At 41.1% G+C, this 21,448-nt stretch overlaps 1 protein-coding gene across 1 annotated transcript in view; it reads right to left on the bottom strand.

Annotated features, from left to right (window-relative positions):
• Positions 1–21,448, bottom strand: part of LUZP2 (leucine zipper protein 2) — a 215,994-nt gene that overhangs the window by 131,328 nt on the left and 63,218 nt on the right. The gene's annotated exons all lie outside the window — the stretch shown is intronic.

Raw genomic sequence — 21,448 nt, 5'->3', positions numbered from 1 at the left:
TTGCCAAGGTGGAGGCTCTGCTTTGGAGGGGGTTGCTTTGGGCATAGATTTTTTTTTTTTTTCTGGGCTTGCAACAGTAGCCACTCAAAAAACGCCTGCATTTCGCAACCAAAAATTGATTCAGACTGAAGTTCGCAAACCTATCAGCAGCGTGAAGAGAGCCGGTCCCTGGGGCCAGTCACCCCGTGTCAGTGCTGACAGACCAGTTCCTCCCCTCAGCATGCCCACAGTGCAGGGGACAGCAGCGCCAACATCGGCAGTCTGGAGGGTGGCAGGAGGAAGAAGCGGGTGGCAGCGCTGACCCACACATGCCGGTACTTCTCATCTGCCACTAGAACTGCTCCATAAGCCCTATCTTGCCGGAAGGGTTTGCTGCCATCCTTTTCCTGTGTCTCCCAGATGATGTAACTGCCTTCAAAAGCCACCATTCTGAGGGGAGGGTAGGAACCTTCTCCCTTTGTCTCCATACACATGGTCTCCTGTGGCGGGTGCCATCTTGGAAAGGGTATTTCTGCCACTTTAGGTGTCTCTGTTCTCGGTGAGTTAATAAGATTTAGCAATTTTATACCTAGCCATTATTTAGGGTTATTTTCTGCCTGTTGCAGTTCTGCTTGTTAGAACTCCTCTTTAAATTGTTTTAAAAAAAGACATGAGGAAAGAACAATTCAGATCTGTTTTAACTTTGTAAAATTTAATTCATTCTATAATTTCTTCTCACTTAAATCTTCCCACAGTATAGACTAGAACTGACAAATATGCTCAAATGGAATCAAACCTAGTTATTAATTAATGGATGTTATAAATGGGCTCACGATTGAGCTTTTTATGCAAATTTATTAACGAGAACAAATTTAACTGACAATAAGAGACCTCTTGCGGCGATCTGCCTTACACAAAACAAAGGGTGCAGCACTGGAACCTTCATCTGGGACAGATGTGATCGGAGGCTCCCCTTGCAACCTCGAGTGATACATTTTATACCCCAGTCCCCGTCCCTAGGCCACCCCTTTCCCCACCCAACCAAAGCATCATGATTGGCTCGCTGATGTCTAGGATCTTCTTACTGGCTTGTTGTCATCTGGCAGTTATCTAGGGCCTTCTTACTGGTCTGGTGAACATCCAATGACAGTTCTTGATTTCTCCCTTTATGTAAATAAGGTCTTAAACACTCCCCTTACAATTACATCATAGATATTTTGCAAGAGTCCCCAGTTCTCCACTTTGTACAACAGTCTTAACAATAAATTTATTAATATTGAATGCAATAAATGGATTAACTATTAACTTGACCTTGATAAATTTAACAATTAAACCTGATAACAGACAAACAAACCAACTGAATCACCAAATACCTTAGATTAGCCAAACAACCAGGAGTATAATTAGTTTCAGAACTATTCAATTATAAAAACACTTAACAAGCGAATTAACAACTTTTACTTAAATGCGAAAGCCAACCTTCTCAAACCTAATCATAACAATGGATGAGTAAAAACATTCTATCCTTCTCAAAATGGAACTTTCACTTCGAATGAAGTCTTATATTTTAAAGTTTTTATAAAATCCACAATGAAATAAATCCAATTCATACTGCTTGAGGTTAAATGAAATACAGATCCAGATCTCATATTCCATTTCAGAAAAAGAGGTAAACTTTAGAATTAATGCTAATGCAACATACCTTTTCATTTAAAATTGTTGTTTTGAGAAAGACCAAACAGTTAATTAAAAACATCCTTTCCTTTTGCAACTTAATTTTATTTTTTTCTTTCTTGCAATACCTCAGGGGAAAAAAATCTCAAATTTGCAGCACATAAGTAGTATTTTACTAGGAGATTTAAAACTTTGAGGTTAAGCAGGGATCTTAACACTAACGGACTTTGAATAGACACTTTAGCAAAGAAACTCAGGAAAGCAAATTAAATGTCTCATTTAGTATCAGTACTATCTACTTTAGCAATAGCTCACAAAATATGACAGACCTATGAAAAAAGAAAATTATTCTACATTAAATGATACTTTAAGTAACTAGAAGTGATGACAGCGACTTGAATCTCATAATAAAAAACCTAGATAACTGGATGTTATCAAAACATAAGTTCAAGGCCAGCTGAATGGAGTTTTAAGCATCCTGGCCAAGTGGAAGGTTTCCCTAGCCATGGCAGGGGACTGGAATTTAAGTTCCCTTCTACCCCAACCATTCTATAATCCTATGATCAAAAATAAGTTAGTTCTAATAGAGGTCATGCAGCCAAACACATATGGGTTTACAGGAAAATCTATATGCCAAAATTAAGTACCTTCCATAATTTCACATTATTTACGTTGAAGGTTTGGTTCAATTTTTTTTGTATCAAATTTTATAACAGAAACTGGATGAATCAAATCTAGCTAGTGCTAGAATACATGATAAATATAAGCATTCTCATAATTACCTGCAAAATATAAGAAATATTCAGTGTAATACAGGAACACAGGATATGCTACATATGATATAGAACAAGCTACATATGATTCTAAAGAAGGTATCACTGTAATAGAGCTGCCTTACCTCAGCATTAAAATTATATGAGTCAACCTGACAAGTTTCAGAGAATACCCCCAGTTTACTTTGCCTATGAACAGAGGTCAAGGAGGAACTTCCTCCTGCTAAAGTGGTCAGGTGGTTTCAATAAGGTAATCACTTCCATTCCTTTTTAAGCAACAGAAAAATGTGTGTTAGTCCCGATGGTCTCTTTTTGCTGGTGATACGTTGGACTTTTGTTTAAAAAAAAAATTTACATGCTGGAGGTAACACTGTGTTTTAGCAATCACTTTGAAGTACTGCCCTCTTTTCCCCCAAAATGCTTGAGCATTTAATGGTCATCTGTCCATCCCAGGCTGCCCCATGGGTATTCAGTTGGCACGTTTTGCTCTATTGCCTGATAAACAGCAATTCGCATAAACTAGGAGATTTCCAGAATTAAAAAAATTAATATAAATTATGTATGCACTCCTCTTTTCCTTCATATTATCTTCTATGACACACTGTGCAGAGAGGTGGAGACAAAAAGCCAACAAGCAATTTACTCTGAATAAACAGTAAAATACTTTTGTGCTCTGATTACAATTGCTAGTTTAGGGCATTCTATTGTAAATTCTAAGAAAATTAGGTAAGTTTATGAGAGGGTAACAAATTGTAACAAATACTGCTTACAAAGTACCCTTGCAAAGTGCATGATAACTCTGGTGTTTCTACAGCAATCTTTTGAAGGTATTCTTGGTCGTGGAAGTGTGCACATGAATCTGGTTTATATTTAAGTGAGAAAAAGATTAACCATAATTCTAAGTCAGCATATATGGAAGTTGAAGATAAGAATCTTTAGAATTGTACAATAATCAAATGAGATGTAAATAATCTGTAATATATCAGAGCATTGTAATGCAGATTTTCCCAAGTATGAACATTTAGAATCTAGAAAATCTCTGAAATTTATTAGTGATCAAACCCCAAAATTATCAGCTTATCTAGATAAAGTATGCTACATATAATTATAGTATATATATACATATAAAATGTATTATAATAGTATCCAACCTGAGTTTCAACTCTACCTGATTTCATTTAATTCTGCATAAACTATTACATTTGGGAAAAATCATATAAGCATTAAGCTGATCACCAGATACGCTTTTGCTGAAATCCAACCTTTGTCAGATACAACTGTTCTCCATACTCAATTACACTTACACTATGTATTTTGTATTTGGGCATTACCTGAACATTGTGTTTCAGACTGGGGTGGGGGGAGAGGGGGAAGTGGGAACAGGGAGCAGGGAAAAACTGGGAATTTAGGGGGAAATGAAGAAAATTATTATTTACCTGACTGTAGGGTATGTCCAGCCACTGCCCTGGAGGGATGTCTGCTGAGATTGCATAATCCCCAGCAGGACTCCCTGGGAAGGCAGCTAACCTTTTTACTCACGGCGAGAAAACACAGACCCAGAATCCTTTAGGAGACCCTACGCAGATCCTTTGTAACCCATTGGTCTTTACCCTCTGAGACCCATCCCCTGTATCCCTATAAAAGCAAGCCCTCTGCCCCTGCGAGGAGAGAGCTCTCGTCCCTGGCTTTCCCCTTCGCCAGAGGGGACCAACAATAAAGCTCCTTTCGTGTGGAACCAGCTACACGAGCTTCTCATCTCTCTCTGGTCTGGCTTGGCCTGGAGGCTGCCCTGCAGAGCTGAGTTGAAATCACGAGCTGACAATCACTAAAGAGTTGACAGCCTCTGCAAGAGCTCCCCTAGCTAACAGCTGAGGGAAGGCAGCAGGCCTCGGGAAGGCAATTCCTTTTGGGACCATCTCTCCAGACCAGTCACCTCTTCCTTGGTCAGAGCTACTGACCCCTCACCAGCTGTAATACCTGACCTTTACTAGTTGTGCAAAATATTTGGTTGTTAAAGATGGGGCTCATGATCACCTGAGGAACCTGGACATACATAAATCTATGTGACCCAATGAGATGCATTAGAGAGTCCTGAGAGAATTAACTGGTGTAGTTGCTAAGCCACGGTCCATGATATTTACAAAGTCATGGCAGTCAGGTTAAGTCCCGGGTGACTGAAAAAAGGGAAATATTGTATCCATCTTTAGAAAGGATAGAAAGGAGGACCCTGGGAACTACTGACCTGTCTGTCTCACCTCTGTGCTGGGAAGGTCATGGAACAGATCTTCCTAAAAGCTGTGCTAAGGCACATGGAGGACAGGGAGGTGATTTGGGACAGCCAGCACAGCCTCACCAAGCACCGGTCCTGTCTGACCAACCCAGTGGCCTTCTGTGATGGGGTGACTACATCAGTGCACAAGAGAAGGGCTACAGATGCCATTTATCTGGACTTCTGTAAAGCCTTTGTCAGAGTACCCCACCACATTGGAGAGAGATTGGATTCGGTGAGTGGACTGTTAAGTGGATAAGGAATTAGTTGCATGGGTGTATCCAGAGAATAGTGATCACAGTGATGATGACAAGTGGTGTCCCTCTGTAGTGGGTTGAACCCGAGTTGATGGATGGTCTTTTAGACTAATGACGCTTCTCACAATTTACATATTTAAACCGCGCAGAAAAGCGAGAATTTCCTTTTCGTTCCAGCTCACCTGCTGGAAGTTGGGGGGGCCTTGGAGCCTCTGGGCCCCGCTGGGCCGGGGCTTCTGCCCCCCTCCCCTTTCCCCAACGCCGTGGTATGGACCCTGGGTCGCTGGGAGGGGGAACTATCCCAGAACCGCAGGCAGCTAAAATTAGCGATGGACTGCCACACAGCTAAACCCATCCGGTACAGCTTCTTGGGACCGGCGCGTCCCTCTCCTCTCCACGTGGAGCCAATGGGACCCGGCAGAGCCTCTTGTCTGCAGCCAGCACACTTCGTGCCAAACTGAAAAAGACACCATGCAGCCAGCAGCACAAAGGGAGCAAGGCTTTCTCCACCATAAAGCTTGAACAAGAACACTCTTCAACATGGCGGCTGCAGAATCAGAGAGAAAGTGAGTCACATGTGACAAAGAAAGAAATGGCGATGGGAGAAAAGAGGGCGGTGCTGCGTTTCTCGCGTGTAGCTTAAAAAAACTTCTTGCATGCCGTAGTAAGAAACTAGTATCACGAACTGTCTCTTTAATCCATTTGAAGTACATGGGGGGATGGAGAATTCACGTGTGGCCCACGAAGATTGTGAAGAGTGCCTATGCCAGGCTATATTGAAGCAGTGAGAGGCTTTTAGAGACTTGTGGCGAAGAAAGCCTTTGTGTTCAGGCCAAAATAACTCATCCTTAAAAAGATTAATAACCCCATGTGATGGCCCATGTTTTGCAGTGTGAAGGAACTGTGAGATTTTTTCATGGAAGAGATGTTTTACACTACAGCAGATTGTTTCTTTCTGGGCAGGTCTGCTGTTGGTGGCAGTTTGGGAACCATGTGAAGCAGAATAAACCCCTTTTTTCCTTAAGCATAAGAAAGAGACTTTTCAAGAACTGCAACACTGACTAAAATCCCATGTTCTGTTATCCTTTGTGCGAGTTGGGTAAAAAGAGGAAAGTGCTAGAAGAGGAGGAGGGTGTCGGGGTCCCTTCCCCCCTGCCATGTAGTCCTGGGAGAGGGGCCCTGGGTGGGGAGACAGCCCTGGTCAGCCTCATTCCCCATTGGTTGTTCTGTGTTCGCCTGCACAGGCAAGGACCCTCTGGTCCCGTGATTGAACAGTTCCTCAGCAAACCTCTGGCCATGAGGCTGGAGAAATAAACATCTCTCTGAAACATCAGTCAAGAATCGATCCATATATATTTCTTTTCCATGGCCCTCCTTGTTTGATACGCATGTCAAAGTATCCTCACTGTAACAAATGGTAGATAATGCAAGCAGAACGATCCCCAATCCCTAAGGACAGCGACTGATTTGTGAGTAAACTCTAGAACCTCTGGATTTCTCTTCTTGTTTTTGCTTTGCTATTCCATATCTAAACTATGGAGGAACCGTGGAAAGACTCTTGGCTCTCCGAGCCGCATATGGACACTTATCTTAAACTTGAAAAGATTCTTGAACAACAATTTGTAAATTTTAGCTTAATTCAAGCTCAAAAGGAACTGAAACACTTCCTGGCATGGTTGTTTAAGAACTTCTTCTATGTCTCTTGGGATTTAATTCTTACCAAAGACTTTTGGAAGACCGTTTGGACACAGTTAATTTTTGAATCAAAATATATGCCGATGGAAGAATATTTTCGTGAATATTATTTAATTACCGAGACTGTTGAGCAATGTCAGCTGTGTCCTGGCGAAGGGAAGCGTGCCTCAGAGTCCGTGCGACCCAGACCACGTGGACTGAGCGCTCTCTGAGCAGCAGCAAGGCAGTTCCCATGCGTGGGCGGAGCAGCGCGAGCAGCAGCATCGGCAGCAGAGCGAGGCGCAGCGGGAGTGGGGCGATCCGGCGGTGCCCGCCCGGGCACTGCACAGTGCATGGTGGAGTGAGCCCCGTGAATGCCTGACCGAGAGGGGTGGCGTGCGGGCGGCGGCTGGCGGCGGTAGTGGCAGAGAGGAGCCACACCCAGCTGAAACGCATGCCGGAGCAGGGCGCGGGGGGGTCGCTGCTCGGGGGCCCGGCCAAGACGTGGGTGCAGCGCCAGGCAGCGGCAGTGCAGCTGAGAGCAGAAGCGGTGGAGTGCAGTGAGCTGAGTGGCGTGGCCCAGCCTGCCCTGCGCGGCCCTGAATGCGACCCTGGGAAGAGCGCGCAGGCACAAGCAGCCCCGACAATTCCAACATGGGAGCGAGCGAAAGCGAAAGATAAAGCAAAAACGCAGCGACAGAAAACAGCAGCCACTCGGAAAAAGGAAAAAATCACCGTAGCTAAGGTTTTAGGACTAGTAAAATGGTATAATGTTAAACAAAATTATGGTTTTATAACAAGATGTGACAACCAAGAAGACATATTCGTTCATAGAACTGCTATTAAAAAGAATAACCCTGAAAAATACATCCCAAGCTTGGGAGATGGAGAGGTGGTGGAATTCAAAATTTTACAAGGTAGAAAAGGGTTACAAGCAGTAGAGGTCACTGGGCCTGATGGTGTTTCTGTAAAAGGCAGTATATACGCCAAAAACCGTAGTCATGTTAGACAGTATCTCCATTATAAGCCCCCCCTACAGTGTCCCTTTCTTAATCCCACCTTCCCCTTTTACCCTATACCCAATATGAACCCTTTCCTAAGTTTACCCCATCCCCAGTTTATTCCTAATCTATTTTTCACCCCATGGCTTCCCTATACAATTCCCTTTCCCTACAACTGCTCTCCAACGCCAAGGGGGGGATGAAAAGGGGAGGGAAGAAATTAAACCCTCTCCTGCCTCAGTTTCCCCACAAAGCATGCTCGGAGAGTCCTGTCTCCCTTCTGTCAGCCTTAAGATGTTACAGAGAATCTGTTTGGACATTTAAAGGCTCAGGAGGGTGGCTTATTTTGTTTTGAAACTGTCCTTGTTGTTTTCAATGTTAAGTTCTAAATCTCTTTTTGTTAAAAATAAACGGGTGAAATGTCGAGGTCCCTTCCCCCCTGCCGTGGGGTCCTGGGAGAGGGGCCCTGGGGGAGAGGCATGGGGTTTCCCTAGCCCCTGGTCAGCCTCGTTCCCCATTGGTTGTTCTGTGTTCCTCTGCGCGAGCAAGGACCCTCTGGTCCCGTGATTGCAACAGTTCCTTGGCAAACCTCTGGCCATGAGGCTGGAGAAATAAACATCCCTCTGAAACATCTATCAAGAATCGGTCCATATATATTTCTTTTCCATGGCCCTCCTTGTTTGATACGCATGTCACAGTATCCGCACTGTAACAGGAGGGGGGGTTTGCTTTAATTTCTTGTTAATTCTTTTTACTTTTAATTCTATTAGTAATAAAACTCTTTCTTTGTACTGCAACCGTTTTAAGTTGGAACCTGTTTTGCCTTTCAGCTCTCTAGTTTTCCTCAATATTTTTTTATTTTTCCCTTATGAAAATAACAGATTTTGTGTGCTTGACGCTTAGCTGCATCAAACCACAATACCCTCAGGGGTCCATATTGGGGCAAGTGTTATTTCATACTTTCACTAAAGACATAGATGAAGGTATTGAGTGCACCCTCAGCAAGTGTGCAGGTAACACCAAGCTAAGGATGCAGTTGACATGCCTGAAGGATGGGATGGCATCCAGAGGGACCTGGACAAGCTCGACAACTGGGCCTGTGGGAACCCAGAATACAGAGAATAATTCTCTGCCTGTTTTGAAGGGTTCTACCCCCCTGGACAACACTGTTTTTGACGTTCGTCCATGGAGAAAAATTGCCTACCCTCTGGGAAGAATTAGAATCTACACTGGTGTGAACTAGGTGTCAGTTCCCATCAATGAGTAAAGGAGAAGAAGCAGATTTCCGAAAACTTGCAGCTGGCATAGATATCTGGCCCCAGGAAATGAAACAGCAAGTTCAATCATCATGAACAACATGGTACTGAAAATATGACCCAAAGGAAAAAGGTTGTATTCATCCACTAAAAAGTGTAAGAAACCCCAGAGACCTAACACGAGGAGGGACTGTGCAAACCCACGTGTGATTAAACCCACATAAAAATAATTCCTCCTCCCAAACATATATATAGGTGTGTTGAGACTTTTTCCTTCTTCAAGTTGTTATTCAATAGGCACTGTATCGGCTGTAATATGGAACGCACACCTTCTGAAAAGGAAATGACTGAACTCTTTGCAACTATTCAAATACAGATTGCATAAACATTGACCAAATAACAGAATAGAGAATAATAGAACAATAGAGCTGATTTTTCATACGATTCTGCAGGATTTAGCCTTTAAATTTAGCACACCAACCCATTCTTTTCTTAACTTTACCCTTTTCAGTTCTGATATTCTTCATCATTTATGTCCTTTATACTACCTTTGGTCTGATGTTCCACTGCATATCTAAAATTTTTGACTAAGACCTCAGTGCTACTACCCTTAAATACAGCGCTGTTAATAGTGTCTCCTCAGATAACATCTCTTACAATAGAGTCAGGTTACCATTACTGTTACAGCTAGTTGTATAATTTAATCCTGTAGCTGCTTTGGAATTTTACATTTAATTTTGATGGACATTACTATATTTAGATGGACACTATTACATTTAATAAAAAAGGAACCTAACAACATCATGAAATCTATGATCCTATCCCCCAGTATAAGTACTTGCCTTCCCGCCTATACTTGGAAATACAAAGAGCAGTCGGACTGTGAGAAACTATACAGGCTTTAGCAAAAGTTAGTTACAAATTCCCTCAAAGTGAACAGTAACTAGTCTTTCACGAGGCTGTAAAATAAACACTTCTGATTACCACTACACATTCCAAGAAGGTTAGAAAACAAGTATAACCTATATAATTCAACAGCAATTTAAAGGGTTTATTGATTTAGTTTGTACCTGAACTGTAGAATGGTTTTCTCAAGGGCAATTGCAATATGAGATCACTTACCCAGGACAAGTCCACTCTTTTTTCAGAGTGATGTGTTTTTGCTTATAGCATTTATACCCAGATACATAACTAAAACATAAAGGATTTTAATTATGGAAAACTATGGTATTATTAGATATGGAAAGGATTAGTTGCTTACAAGGTGAAAGTTGTATTAAACATACGCATTTCATTATTTGTGCTGACTACAAAATATGGAGTATTGACTTTCTGATAATTCTATCATTATTGGCTCTCTCCCACCCTGAGTGGTTCATTATTCTGAAAAAGCCAAAACCATCAGAAAGTAACAGCTACATTTTCAGACCAATTTTTCCTTCCCCCTGGTGCACTTTCTTACATGAAACCAATAAAGAAATTGAACATCAGGGAAAAAGAGCCTTTGTACGTACAAGCATACATATTTATAGAACTGCACTAAGCCAAAATACAAGGTATTTCCTTTTATATTTCTTTTTCCTGGGAATCAAAATGAAAATATTTAAAAATTTACAAACCTAAGCTTTTCTAGTTATATGTACTACTCATTATCATGGGAACAACCTTGTATTAATTTCAAAAATTTCAGAAAAGAAGAGGTGATGTAGATCCTTGATGGTATGTTTATACACTCCCAGTTGGGTGAATTTAGAAAAAAATGTCTGCAAATACAAAATTATGCATTACTATGCATCTCAGAAATCAAAAGTAGTATTTGTGATAAAAGTCTTTGGATAATCGTAATTCAAACTCCTATGTTTCACAAATCCATTTATGCTGCAAGCAAAACCCAGCACAGCTTCCCTCATGGTTGTGCAGTAATGCCAGAGTTAGGAGACATGAACTATACAACATTACTAGGATCAAAATGAAGAATCCAGTTCTTACAGGCTTGCTCACAGCCCAACATGTCTTTCACCTGTATCTTATTGTACTAGTTTGAAAACAAACCAGTGGGAGGCACCAAGTCAGAATAACAATTTAATGGAAATTAAAGAAAAGGGGAAAAAAAAGGTAAAAGAAAACACTGGTTCAAACTGACAGAGTCAAGGTACAACCTGACACCCTGTTAGGCAGGGTGGTGGAAGCAGTCTGGTAGAATGGTGGCTGCAGTCCTCTGAAGCAGTGATCCTGTAGTAAAAGAGTCTGCTCTTCCTCAGGAAGTCCAATGGTGGCTGTGTAGCTCCTGTCCTCTGGAAATCCAGTGGGAAGCCGGTGTTTCTGGTGTTCAGCCTCAGATTATATCCACGATGGGATGCTTGGTTCCTCCCTCTGGGTGGAGCATCTCACAATGGGGTAATGAGTCATGAGGCAAAGTGTTGATTAGGCTCATTAACAGAAGATAGTCCGGAGAGAGTTATCTCTGAGTCAGGCGGCAGGACAATGATGGGCAATTAACAGAAAGATAGTCTGGGGGGAGGAGGCAAGGAAACACTGCCCCACCTGATTTCAACAGCTGATGGGGATGGTAATAGAATACACTGCAACCCAGGACACTTATGTTCCCTGTTCTTGTTGCAAGACTTGACCAATATACGTGTTTTCAGGAAGCAATCATCATGCTTGTCTATTTATAAAATGCAGTTCAATCAGTAAAACTCACATTAAGATCAAATAACTGAGGCACAACAGCAGCAAAACAGGGACGAAGACCATGTCAGACCAGTAGGACTGTTCCTTGGACAGAGATTATTTGCATGCAGTACACCCTTAACCATATGTCAGGGTTTCAAAGACTGCAAATATGAAAATAGGAAATGGAGTTGCAGTACATTATTTACAGGAAAGAGGCCAACTTAACAATTATGTCAACAATGTGGTTGACATTCACCACACTGGAAGGTACGTTAGGAGCTATACAACTATCTGTCTTTCTGTTTCACTTAGTATTAAAACTGGTTGCTAATAACACAAGTCAGGTTTTAAAGTCAAAGTTTGTTGATCACTGCACCATCCTAATAAACATTTTGTGGAAATCATAATGAAAACTCTTTGAAACCAGTCAAGATCTTGCACTCTCATCAGTAAAATCCCAGATAATTAAACACATTAAGAGTAATAAATATTCTAAATATTTTAATGGAATTTTACAGAAATTATATAAAAACAGTGCATTTTTTCAGTAACACACTGTCCAGTAAGAAAATTAAACAAACTGAATTTTATGTACACATCTTGTAGACTTCAAAGGACAGAACCTTTTGAAATCTACTTGAGTGAAACAGATCCAAATGTTTTGTAGCGTAACACTCACTGTTTATATTATGAAACTAGTGGCAAAGTCACCAAAAATTGCATAGTCATTACACAACTCTGTGATTGCTGCTTAACTTACTCTCTTTTGTCTGTATTAAGAATAAAAATTTGGAATTATTATGATTACACTTCTATCGCGATAAATTTTATGAACGGAAGACGAAAAGGCAGTAATAGTTTTAGTATTCACTTTTTTCCTCATAGCCCTTCTTGATATGAAACAGTCATGAGAAATGTGCCTTCCTCTAGCAACTATACATTTGACTTTCTGAAACCAAAATACGACAGCATTTCCCTTTTCTTACGCAGCCTGTTAAACTTAGTTTTAGGATAATGGATGTATGCAATGTCTTTTCTTGAAGGGTCAACAATAAATTTCTAACTATTTAAAGCTGAACTAGGCTTGCTACTAAAGCCGTTCTCACTGTGATAGATAAATGTTATAATATTGGCTTTCTGCAAATGTTAAAATGAATGGCGTTAAAGTAGCTTTGTTATTGTGATAGATACATATTATAGCATTGGCTTTCTACAAATAGATGCTATATGCATAATGTTAAAGTAGCTTTGTTATAAAGATGTAGTTTTGTAACAATAACTAAGGCCTTTATTTCTGTCATTAACTGAACTTAGACATAATAGTGAAATAGCAAATATAGTTATGCTTGTGGTAGTTGAACTGTGTGCTTGGTTGGATAACATCCAACCAACGTGTGTTGAAGACCCCTGCTATTGACATACCAACTATCAGCAACTACCGTCTGCAGAAACCATCGACCAAAGCCCACTCTGGGGGTGATAATAAAAACTGACTAAAACCACAGCCAAGAAATGCGCATGCTCTAAAAAGGCAGATCCAAGGAGGAGCCATGCTAAACAGTTCCTGGAACATGTAAACTAGTTTAAGGAAAAGTTCGAATATGCATAATTGATTATGAGTATGCATTCGGCTGATGCAATAGGACAGGTATATAAAGGGTGTCTCCAAAATAACAGGTGTGCTCTTGGTTGAGTGCCAAAGCACCCGACACTGTGAATTTTGCTTTATTATCTTCGTCCCTTTTTGTCCTTTATTAAACATTTGAATCCTAGCAGGAGAGTGAACCTCGTTTTACACATCACTATTGTTAGTACTGCACAAAGCAGGCATGAATGCAATACCCTGTCGTGTTGCATCACTAGGTATTTTCCAAAGAAAACTATATGCTGCACTCAATAGATCTTCTTCTGAAGGCACACAGATTTTTACTTCAAGCTGGAAAAATACAAGAAAAGAGAGATTACAACATTAAATGATGAGGTATGAGCAATTTCAAAATTATTTTAATTTGATCTGATTCATTAAATGGCTCTTGCTGGAAGGAAAAAGTCTCAACAAATCTGTAAAACTGAAGGAGGAAGAGCTATAACCCTCATATTCAATAGCCCAGTTATTAGTATGTAGGAGATCTGCGTTAATATTTGCAGCTACTTTAGCTCTTATCTCTGATAATAATGTAAAGCAACACAGTTTTAAAGCACTTACAGGTAACACTGCAGTTCTTGCTAATGTGGCTCACACTTCATAGAGAATTAAGCATTCATCATGGTAGGAGTACAACTATCTCATCCCTCATGCAAAGGATTCTTTGAAAAAGAAAGAGAACCATTTACAATGTATTAGCCTATTTTGTAAAAAAGTAAACCAGCTATAAATAGATAGGATCAATAGAAACTTCATCACACCTTTTAAAGTAACTGACTAGCTTCTATTTCATATATTAAACTTCAAGCATAGTACAAATCCACACCCTGTACAACAGAGAGCACTTCAATGATTTTGTAACATTGGAGAGGGCAAGGATGTTGTAGTTAATGAATCAGAACTAATTATCATTCTACTTTGCTACTTTCAACCTATATTAACAAGTTTATGCTTAAAAATATGAGATGCTTAATGCACCTTATTATTTGTGAAACCCTAACCGTAGAAAGGAGGCAGTTTCCTCTCAGACTCCCAAGATTGTTTTGTTTTGATACACTTGTTTCATTGCATGAAGTAACACCAGACTCCAATATAATATACCTTTAGTAACAAAACCAAATGTCGCTCATTGGTTGATAAAAAATTGGGCTCAATCATTTTGCTCTTTTTAGGCGAGTATGACTGGAAGAAAGGTTTATGAAATCAACAGCCAGCTGGCAGAAGCTTCTGGCACAGTATGTCTGAGGAAGGGAGAAAAAAGTCTTAGCCCTAAAACATACTAGTTAAAATAGTTAAAACCCAGTGTTGGTATGCAGGGCCCTGTTAACAGTGCTCAAGAAACAAGTGTAGTGTGATACTAATTCTTCCTCAGGACCCTTCATAGGCATGCTCCTAGGGGGGAATGGTAGCTTTGGCATCTTGTGCTAGTTTTTTATTTCAGCCCTAAGGAAAGACTAACCATTGAGATGGCACAGTTCCACTAAAGGCAACACATTTGACACCAAGTTCTTTGTTGAAGATAAGTCACTTTCCAAATTCTTTTCAAATTAGCTCACTTTTGCTGCTTAGCTATAGAAGATAAAGGAAGAGAAAGAACAGGTGGATTGGAACCAGTCAATTATTTTATGTTTGCAGCCTAGCGTCTCTCTGTATTTGCAAGTCTGAAGCAAGAGTTCTTCCTCAACTGCAACTTTTTGGTACACACTGTTTTTACAGGTGTCTTGGGGATTTATTATCCCATAATTTGATCTGTTTTGTTTGTGCCCGGGGTGGCTGCTGTTCCCACCCCACCCCTCATCCTCCCTGGCTCTGGGACTCTCACGATGTTTGGGAGACAAGCCGGGGTTTCCAGAGGGAGTTGGGGGTGGGGCGAGAGGCTGCGCTTCCCTTTTGGCGCAGGCTGTTGGACTGGACACACGCGGCCAATATCTTGGACCAGGGGTCCTGCTGTTCGTGTGGGTTTTGCCTTTTTTTTTCTTTTCTTTTTTTTGCTTTGGCACTGTGACTGAGCTTGCCAGCTTGGCTTCTTTTGCTGCTCTGCTATCAGGAAGCCCAGAGCCTGTGTGTGCCCTGCCAAGACCCAGAAACACACTGCTTCCCGCCAGGGGCTGCCCCCGCACCCTCTGTACAGCCCGGACCTAGAGATCAGCCAGCACCGGTGACAAATCCCGAAGAGTCTTTTCCCTACTGTGTTTGGACTGCTACTGCCCAACCCCCACTGTACCTCTGACATTGCTCCGAGTTTGTGCTACACTTTAGCTTTTCATCCCTGTCATAAGTGTTTTGGTCCAGTTGATAGATTGTTAACAAAGTTAGTACGGTAGGTAATGAAAATGTATTAAGAGTTAGAAACAATTTGTACTTTTAAATGTTACTTTTCTTGAACATTAAATGACTCACTAAATTGTATCTCAAAGTTCAGTGTAGTTAAGTAATTGAACTGGGTTAAGGTAAAGGGGAGTAGTTAATCTAAAATATCAGATAAGTGCAGGCTCTATTTACAGGATGGGTGCTCTAGAAAGTTCTCAAACTGACATCATCGTACTACATAATATCATTTCATACATCATCAAGAGAGATCCAGATTGGACAGCAGAACGAGCCAATGGAATCAGCCCCTAGAGATGGTCAGGGATGCACCATCGAATGAACCAATGACACCAGACATGTAAATAAGGCATCAAAAGTGAACTGACCAGAGAGCAAGCCGAAAGTTTATGAACTGTTCTAGTGCTCAGCACTAGGTCCTCCTGAGGTAGCTTGTTTACCGAGGGAGCACCGAGCATCATGCGTGCACTGCAACAGTATCTCTGCCTTGCTATGCTCGTCCCCTCTGCTCGTCCCCAGTTGCCTTTTAATAAACCAATTACTATAACTGGCAATTTTGCCAGTGTGTTTCTGACAATCCCTGCCTGCCAGGAGGTCCTGCCGTTCCAGCTTGCTTCTCCTGAGGTTTCTGCTACAGCTCCTTTTGTTATCCAGAGGGGCCATGGAGATCAGCTGCCCCTGCGGGTTCATAAAGGAAGCTGCTTCCACACCCCATCCCATCCTGCCGGCTGTGTCCGCCATTACCCATGTACAGAGAGGTGGCTGAGTTTGCGCCACAGCACCCCCTGCAGGCGCATAGGGAATCACCACACCCGCCCTGCCGGCAGCTAACGGCGCCCCTGCTGGCTGTGAGCAGAACTGCACCCAAGGGGAAAGGGCCTGACAGCCAACAGAAGGCTGTTACTGGGCGGAGGGGGTGGGGGGGTAAGGTTCCACAATTTCAGTATCTCGCATTTATTCAGGTTTTTTTTCTTTCTTCTTCTGTGCCTTGCGGGCACCCTTATTTTTTGTTAATAAACAGGGCTTTTTTTCCTTTCACTCCCTGGTATCCACTTCTCTCATTGGCAGAAGAAAAGGGAGTTACTGAAGCCCTTTCTCTCAGAGGAAATGCTCATTCCAGGGTGTTTTCTCCTGAAATTTGTCTCAAAACTGAGACAGAATTTGGTGCCCAATGTGTGCCTTGAACCCACAACCCTGAGATTAAGAGTCTCATGCTCTACCGACTGAGCTACATCCCCTCGCCCAGGGTAATTTGCAAAGATTTCTAATTATTCATCACTCATTAGTATGACAAAGCTTTGCAAAACAATCAAATATTGATAAGTAATTTCAAAGAAAATTCAATTTGATAAAAATTCGTTTTGTCCATCTCTCCAACTCTTTTTAAAAAACTATTATTTTATACCCAAATTTTGAAAGCACTGAAGAACCCGAAAGGCACTGTCCTGAACTCAGATCTATAAATTAGAAAGCAAATTTCTCTTTTTCATTATTTAACAGCTACAGGAGTCAGTATTTGAAGTTAATGTCTGTCATTGTCTTGGTTTCGAAAGACAGGTGTCTGCTAAGGAAGGCAGAAGCCTCCCTTGAAGTGGCAGATATAACCCCCTTTTCCCTCTGAGTTATTAAATTTTGAAATCAAGGGCCTTTAGGCAAAGATGTGGGAAGTAGCAATAACAGTTCTTTACTATATATATATATATATGTATATAACCAGTCAAACAAACAGCAACAACTATGGCAGTAACAGCAAACACAAACCCAGTCCCAGCCGTCTCAGCTGTCAGGCCCTTTCCCCTTGGGTGCAGTTCCGCTCGCAGCCGGCAGGGGCGCTGGCGGCTCCCGGTGAGCAGGGCAGGTGCAATGGTTCCCCCGCGGCTGCAGGGGGCGCTCCGGAGCGAGCTCGGGGAGCACGCGGCACCGGTGCCCTGGGATCCTGGGAAGGGATGGAACAAAGGTTTCACAAACCCCTGGGCAGCTGATCCCGGACTCTTGGGAACAGCAGGCTGGAACGGCAGGCTGGAGCGGCAGGCTGGAGCGGCAGGCACAAACACAAATCCCGGGTGGCAGACGAGATGTATCCAAAAGGGGAACTCCCCAGAGGTCCACGCAGGCAGGACGAGCACAGCTACAACGCAGTGAAAACGCAAAGCAGCAGCGGGGCAGGGCGGCCACAGCCTGGCCTCCAGCAGGGCAGGGAAAGCGGCTTTTGGGATCCCGGCGTTTTTTCCAGCAGGAAGAAAAACGGCCAAAAAAAAAAAAAGGACCAGCAGCTCCTTTCTTTGCAGCTTCTCTCTCCAGACGCTGAGAGCGAACTGACCCCACACCCAGGTGTAAACAAACGAGTAGCCAGGCCCGCCCCACCCCCCTTTTTGTCTTTCTTAAGTACAGCTATTTGTCCCCTAGCAACATGCATATGGGAGAAAATTCCTTTAACAGGAAAAAACTAAAACTAAACTAAAACCCCAATAGTCATAAAAAAGGCAATCTGGATTTTGGTATAGTTCAGAACTGTCCATAAAATAATAACCTTCACTTTTTGTAAAAGATACCTAATGAGTACCTCAAGTGTGGTTTCTTACACAGCTCCTCCAACCTAAGTTATACAGCATATAGATTCCTTTGGGAAAGGAGGCACTGGCAGCGTCATAAGCACTCTGCTTCCAGCAATACACTAGCAGTTTTTAAATAAAAACTGTACAAAAGGGATACACAAATTTTCACAGCTAAACTCTCAAGGTGCCTTTGGCTAGTATCAGACATCCTTAGAGAAGGAGTGTGGGGGAGAGTTTTATTTTTAACAGGACAGCTGTAAGTGGTTAAATTCTATATAAGTTTTATGTGCATTTTTGCCTAAGTCATATAGCTTTTGCTTTAGTGCTGTGTTCACGAAGCTTATATACTTCCTTAAGAGATCTTTGAATAGTTCCCTACTCCCAGTTTCCAAGGATATATTCAATTCTCACCCATTATCAGTCACACTGGAATCTGTTTTTTAAAGTCCAGTATCAAGTTCATAGAGTCTAGTTTAAGTATTTTAATGCTCCTGCTTTTAATGTAACCAAACTAAAACAATTCATTAGTGAACCCTGGGTCTTCAAAAACTGATGTTCAAAACTTCATTCATGGTTCATTTTCTACTGCATAGTCTGAAATGGTCTGTGAAGCTAAGACTCTTCGGCACACATGATTTAGAGGAAAAAAAGAAAAGAAAGGGAAACACGTTGCTGATACAGTTGTTTGCTTTATTTTTTTTTTAGTGGAGGGAGGTGTGGAGCTACTTTTTAAATTGCTTCCAGCAAAAATCAATCTAGTTGTCTAGTTAACTGGAACTCTCTCTGATAAACGCAATATTCTCATCTATGTATTTAAGTTTTGCCCTGTAAATCCCGATTACAATTTGCGCTTAAACCATCTCTGGCAAAGCTATCTATTTACCTTATGTAGTGTAGATTTTTAATTAGAACAACATGAAAAATACTTACATTAACACACAAAATTGAGTGGAAAAGGAGAAGCTTCTGGATCTGATGGCTTCAAAGATGAAATCTTAACACAGAATATCTTTCATAGAAATTATCTTTGTCTAATGAAACAAACTCAAGGAGGAAGCTTTCTTTGCTCTGTAATATGTAGGTATTAAATGCAAGACAGAACCTGTTTCTGGTGCTATAATCTCTTGTTAAGATTACAATATTTTTTTTCCTGTAAAACTTACCTTGCAGGACCTCCATAGTAATCCAAAGCCAGTGAAGCAGCTTGTGCCAATTAAGTCCACCCACAGTGCTTTCTTAGCCTCTTTTTCTCAAATGCTTTCTCTGAAAGTTGAAAACTGGAGAACGGTTGGAAAGGCATCATATTTCAAGTACATGTGAGGACGATACGTATAGAAGGTAGAACCCTGAAGCCTGGGGGCCTTTTTTGCAACTACTCTTTTATATACCAGTGGAGCAGATTGTAAGTACCCAGGCAAATCCTCGATAAAAACATCATGGAAGAACCAGGAAAATGAAACCTCATTTAAAAAATAAAAAAAATGTCTGGGTCTCTTTTAGCAAGTATTGTCCATTTTATTTTTACAATCCCAAGTGCAATACTCCTGTCAGTTAAAAAGATATTTTTAAACACTAACTGGTTATCTAGTATTGTGTTAAGCTAAGGATGCTTAAAAAGTTAGCAGAGAAGTTTTCCACCTTTTATAGTCTTCTGCGAAAGTCTCCGCTCTCACGCAAACTAAGCTGAGAGACAGTTTGCTATTTTGTAAACTATTTGCAGGTGCAGGGTGTTGTGAGAATGCGGTGGGTATTGTTTTGGTTCACTGAAGAAAATATTTTGAAATAGGCGTTGTAGCATTCAGCCAATCACTCTGGGATGTGTATGGTCAAGCACCCAATGATGTCATTTCTTTATTGCGAACCAAGTTATATAAACGGTAATTAATTAAAGAATTCCGTTCATCCTGGACCTGAATTCGTGTCATGATTAGCGCCGTCCCTAGGGATAACAGCGACATTAAGCAGGTTTTCTGCACTTCCTTTTTGTTGCACTCAGTTCATACGCAATTCATATGCACTGCCTGCAGCCCACCAAAGTTGGCATATCACACTATCAAGGAATATATAAACCAATTAATTGTCCTCAGGGTTTCAGCAGCTGAACAGAAAATACAAATGCACTCTACTCAGGAGCTAGGAATTTATTATCAACTTCACGCTAATAGGTGCAAAGGCTAATATTTTTTTTAATCTGTTAATTAATGATTCAGATCCTGGTTGTCAAACACTTCGTACATAAACCCACTCTAGATGTTCTCAGCCTCTAGGTTCCAGAGGTACAAACAGACTATTTTTAATATTGTTATAATTAGCATTCCATGTACACTGGACAAATATGAATTGACATCCAATATGAATTGTATGAGCAATTTAAACCTCAAGGAACCAAATTTTATGTTATATACAGACATTAGCTTGAAACAGACTATGTTACGATTTCCATGGTAATGAAGGACACCTTCAGAGAACTATCAAACACAATGAAGGAGGCTAATATGATACTATGCAAATTATGAATCTATAAGCCTGATTTAAGCTCAAGCAATTATCGTGTGAAAAAAGGTAGGAAATGCAAATCAGTATAATTATCAATTTCTCTTTTTTTTACTTCAAGTTAGAAAACCTTGGATTGACAACAGGATAAAATATAGGCTGTATTATTTCACTCTCTAAAAGTAATTTTATAAACTATTTTAAATTAAAAAAAAAGAAGCAAAATCCATCAAAGGAAATCACAAGCACCAGTAAGATGACAGTCATACTTCGCACTTAATTGACCAAGGAAAACACAAATTTTTCTGAAATACAGATTTAAAAGGTGTACCTAAACTCTGAACTTAGGAGGGAATAGATTTGTCAATTACTTAGTTATAGATCTGTAACCTGTAACAAAAAACCAACTTCATCCCAATATTGACCTAGAAGCATTTATTTGAAGTATTAGCTATCTACTAATCTTTATTTTCTGTTCTGTACTGAATAGACATAGTACTTAACTTGAAAGACAAAAGAGGAGCAGCCTGTCAGGTTACCAAATAAAAAAAAGGCAAACTAAAAGAATACAGAATCACAGAATCAGCTGAGTTTCAAGTGATCCATGAGGATCAGTGATTCCAGCTCCTGGCCTTGCACAGGACCACCCCCAAAAGTCACCCTCAGCTCTTGTCACTGCAGAATAATGACTTTAACACATAGTTAACAGGAGAAGTGTTTTATCTCCCCCCCCCCCCCCAGTGTTCAAATTTATTTTGAAGTCTCCAGCTACACAGTATGTTTTTAAGAAGGGTACAATCCCACTTATTTCTAGTACTGTACATCCTTGCATTTGAGCAAGAGACAGAGGAAACCATTATTTAAATAC

Source organism: Corvus moneduloides, chromosome 6, assembly GCF_009650955.1.
Source record: "Corvus moneduloides isolate bCorMon1 chromosome 6, bCorMon1.pri, whole genome shotgun sequence".
Taxonomy (NCBI): domain Eukaryota; kingdom Metazoa; phylum Chordata; class Aves; order Passeriformes; family Corvidae; genus Corvus; species Corvus moneduloides.
This window is presented reverse-complemented; position numbering and strand designations above follow the sequence as displayed.